Below are 5,369 nucleotides of genomic sequence, written 5' to 3'. Positions count from 1 at the left end.
CGAGATATACAACGAAAAGTCTAGACACATTAGTTTTAGACATGACTATATAAGGAAGTTAATCAAGGATGAAATAATTTCCCTAAATTATGAAGGTCAATTGAGAATTTGGGGGATCCTTTGACTAAACCTTTAAACAAAGATTTAGTAGCATCTACTTCGAATAGGATAAGATTGAAACTCCTCAACTAAAAAGATTCACCAATGATTGCAACCCTACCTGTTATTACTCAAAATGTAATTTATGGGTTCAAAGGGTAACAACAAGTCATTCAATATGTGAATAGTTGTAGCATTATTAAAAAATCTGCAATAATCCTATCCTAATTAAATTAATGCTGGTTGTTACTAAAATGAGGGATGAGCTTTAAGCTCTTAATGAAGTTCAATGCTAAAATACAAGTACCTCTAAGGATAACAAAGATATTGAAAGAACTACACCTAAATAATTTCAAGGTAGCGCCGCCATAATAGAGAGTTGGAGTTTCTCTCTTAAAAGATTGTTGAAAAGGATAAGCTCAAGGTCATAAAAGTGTTAAGCGAGTTATTAAGAACTTGAGAACATTTGGTACTCGTGTGTGTGTTCTTACCGGTATTGTCATATGGAATAACTAGTTCAAAGTTACACGCTACTTTTGATTTCGACTATACTTTGTTTGAATTAAGTTATGGTGAGATTCAAATCGAAAGATATCTAATCCTTATGCATGAGTATCGTATATTATGAATGATACTTGTTAATTTTGAACAAGTGGAGGATTGCTGTGATTTATAGTTCAAAAAAAAAAAATGGTCTATGCAATATGCCATGCGGTCGCATGGCCTGATGCCAAGACCAAATGGTCTCGGCATGGGTAAACCATGCGACCGCATGGGTTTGTACCATGCGGTCGCATGGTACAATTATTTAGCCATTGGAGGTTGTTTTCTCTCGTTATAAATTCAAATTTGGTGACTTTTAACTTAAAGTTTGGTATGATTTCGTGAATGTGGTGTATGCCTATATATATTGGATCCATATTGAAGGCAAAAATATCACAAAAACATCAAGGTTCCATATTACTTTCGAAATCAAAGATCAAATTCTTTAAAAGTCATATTCATATTCATTCTTTGTATTCTTCAAGTTTTCTAGGATTTGCACTCGTACTTTGGTGTTTAAATCATTGCAAGGCTTGTTATTATCTTGTAAACTATTTGCCAACAATATTCTAAACATCTCAAATTCATAGGAGAAGGGACAAATATCGTTTGAGGACAACGATATCGTGTTCAAGCCATTTGTTGATACAAATTCATGATTATCTTGTTATTGGCGTTTCCGGTTCATATTTTGTGATTTCTACTCTAATCCGGTGAAATTTCTCCAACATTTGTTTGGTGTGATCGTTTGTCAAGTTGCACGAATTTGTACGGAATTGTATGTTCGAGCATGAATTCTTTGTTAGTCGAGTCGATAGCTAAACTTCGTTTTCTCGTGTCCGTGTTCGGCTTGTGAGCTTGCCCGTCTCAATCTTGTCAAGCTAGACTTTGTCCTCGTTGACTTTGCTTCCTAGCAACTTTTTTTGCTCAACCTCCGATTCTTTGTTTATTAATTTAAGTTAGGGGTGTAAGATGTCCGATTTTACCGATTTTTGACAGATTTTCAAACCAAACAGTTTAAACCGGTTTGAGAAAAATTCAAATCTCAACCAAACCATTTTAAACAATTTGAAAAAAACTCAAACCTAAACCTAACAGTTTGATCCGGTTTTAAATCGTCAGTTTTGTTATATATTTTTTTGTCTATCTACTTTTACGCCATTAATTTATTGAATTCAATATATATTTAAATCTTACTAGCAATAAATTTAAAATAAACTAAATATATCTACTGTAAATTTAAATATCAACTAAATCAAAATGAAATTACAATAAATTAAAATATAGTTTTTTGTTCACCATTTTTAGGTTAATGACTTTACGATAACGTTACAATAAAAGCCTATTAAACTAAAATAAGGCCAAAACATTAATGATGTCTAACAAGTCTGATTATCATATCTGCAAGAAAAAAGATTACTGATTAGATAGAGAGAATAACCAACCACAATAATAAAGCAATTTTTTATAATATCTAAACATACTAATTACACAAGCTTACTTTTATATGTTGTTACGAACTCACTTTCTTGCATATACTCAAATATCAATTGTTGTCACATATGATTCATCATCTGCATAGTCAAAAAGGTGTAAGTAATATAGTCAAAGTCTAAATCCTTCATCTTTTCTATTTTGGAGCTCATATGGCTTTTGAGGCCCTGAGTCCAAGACAAAAATTAAAACTTGACAACAATAATAATAATAATAATAATAATAATAATAATAATAATAATAATAAAATAAATAAATAAATAAATAATAATAATAATAATAAGTAATTATGATTATTGTGTAATAATAATATATATGTAATAGAAACAAAAATATCTTGGTTTGGTTCAAAATCATTTGGTTGACGGGTCCATGTGGCACCAAATCGACGGTTTTTAAAATGTGGTTTCGGTTCGATTTTTGGGTTTGACGGTTTTTGCTTACAGTCTTAATTCAAGTCTGTACTAAGCTGGATCCTTTTATCATCTATGTACTATTTGTTTGTTGGTTCGTTTTTGTTTTATGTCGTCGTCGTCGTCGTCTTCTTTGTCTTTATATAAGCTTTTTGTTGGGGGTAAGCTATTGGAGTATTGGGCATGCCATACGTAAATTAAAGAAAAATTATGGTTTTGTTTTGTTTTTTGTTTTTGTTTTTGTTTTTTTTTTAAGACTACGCCCATTTGGTTTAGCTATAAATCAGATTTTTAGTATACTTTGATAAAAGTTGTTCAAATATATTGTTGAAAGATTGATAAAAAATGTGGGTTACATTAAATTTGTACTTAGAATTAAATTTGATGAACAATGAGTTAGTAAACGTGGCCAAACGGAGGCTATATAATAGCAATATAGACATTTACAATTAACTTTTATAGAACTAAGTCTCTGTTTGACCTTAATTTTTTAACATTTTTTTTAATTATTTTCAATTACACATTCTATGAGATTTACAACTTTTACTAGTTTTTAATTGTTTATTTAATTAATATTTATAAAAAATTATAAAGAGTTGATTTTATAGCGAAATCAAACAGGCTAAATAACTATTTATACAACTCATTGACAAATTTGAGTAATAGCTTGGAGACTTTCACACAATCAATGATACAAGTGCAATTGATTTCAAAGTTAAAAATTGAGTAATAATTATTGCTTTTTGAACAATACATTTAGGTGGATTTAGCCATCAGTAATCATGCTTTAGACCAATTTTAGCTTTTAAGCAAATACATAATTATAAACGTGTGACATGGGAAACAAATGTACATAGCGTCAAATTAATTATGAGGCTTGTGTTTGTTGAGGGCGTGCATCCTCGTAATACAATTTATTTTCTCTTTTACAACTTAATTTAGTACATGTTTGGTACATGATTAGATTAAAATTTTAAGTGATTATAAGTTTTATAAAATGCGGAGATAATTCTCTCTCTCTCTCCCTCTCTCCCGTGTTGTAGTGAAATTCAGTTCACGCAGTCAAATTGCTCGTCAACTTGGTTCGCTCCACGCACGAGTTGAGTAAAATTTTATCTTACAAGCCATTCATTGATTTGCATCCACTTGTTTGAGAGTCAGAAAATAAATAAAACTTAAAGAATTTGAAACTTTCAGGGTAAAAATTAAAAAAATGAACCAGTCAACTCTGACTCGTTCACCTAAGAGCGAGATAATGGGGAGAACCGAGCTTAGGTTTTTAAGCAATCCAACTTGTGCTCGGTTGGCTCCATTTGTGAGCATGAGTAGAATTCAACGGTGAATAAACTGTACGTTTCAACTCAATCCATTTAATACCTACCTATGCATGCAAGGGCAAGGTTGTCAAAACATGCTTGAAGTTAGGGCTGCATGAAAAAAATCGCGAAACAGCAAACCGAATCGAAACTATTGATCTGGGTCCACGTGAACTTGTTGTTTTTTTCCCTCAAATCGAACCGAACCGTTTTAAAATGGTTTGGTTTAGGTTTTGATTTTCAAAAAACCGCACGAAATCGAACTGAGCCGTTTTAAAATTTTTTAATTAAAACATTAATTTTGTTAATGTAAAAATTTTACAGTTTTCACTTTTTAGAAAAATAACAATTCAGCAATACAAATTACAACCAGCCTATTGAAATAATCATAAAAGATAAATTCGGTTCATCATTATTGGCCTATGGTTTAACAAGTTCATCATACATGTCTTTACCCAATATCTAAACTAAACTAAAATAATTCAAAATCATATGAAATGAAAAAAAAAAAAAAACATATATTTTCAACAATCCAAATCATAATTCAGCAAATCACATTCAAAGTTTCAGAGGCCCTAACATAAACTCTCATTTCCCTAACATTTGACGGTTGTTTGCCACTGTTGAACAAATCGTCAGTCGTCTTTGCTTGTTAGTCTGCTTATTTCTACTCGAATCGCCTCTTTTTCTCTTCTCTTTCGGCAAATCCCAGATTTTCATTTAATCCATTTTTTCGTTGTTTTATTTATTTATTGTTTTTGAACTTTTTATACAATATTGAATTGTAGTTTAGATAGAAAATAATTGTTTGTGTGCCTAGATAATTAATGAACTTGTTTGTAGTTTGGAAAGAATGAAGGACTAATGTATTAATTGTGCGAAAATGTTAAAGTTCCTTAATTAGTATTACTACCTTCTACTTTCATAAAATAATTAGAAAATGAAATTCGTCAATTCTTAATAAGTCGAAACTTTATCAATCTTTGTACATCTAAATATATCACATTCAATCATTATTTAACATCTCACTAGCAAGATGAAAGGAGTTTTAACCAAACTATAGTAGAATAATGTAACTCTACTTTTACCAACCGCTATATAACAATATGAATGCCAAACAATAAAAGGTAAATGAAAATGAAGAAAGTTACATTTGTTCTATTAACATCTTTTAACAACCAACTTCGAAAATAATTTATTCATGGATTTTATGGTAAATATGAATGTAATTTAATATTTAATATTATTAATTCTCGTTTTAACTTATATGTTAACTTATATTAAATATATTACTATAATGTCGATAGGTAAACTGTGGATTAAAATCGAACCAAACCGTAAATTATTGTTTGGTTCGAAAAATAAAATGGTTTGATTTGATTTGAAAAAATTCAAATCGTATAAAATGGTTTGAATTGAAAATATAGCACAAACCGCCAAAATCGATCTGCGTTCACCCCTAATTAAAGTCATTTAGAAAAGGGTAATTATGTCCCCACAATAT

Source organism: Olea europaea, unplaced genomic scaffold, assembly GCF_002742605.1.
Source record: "Olea europaea var. sylvestris unplaced genomic scaffold, O_europaea_v1 scaffold2413, whole genome shotgun sequence".
NCBI lineage: Eukaryota > Viridiplantae > Streptophyta > Magnoliopsida > Lamiales > Oleaceae > Olea > Olea europaea.
The sequence above is the reverse complement of the archived record's forward strand: the minus strand, read 5'-3'. Positions refer to the sequence as shown.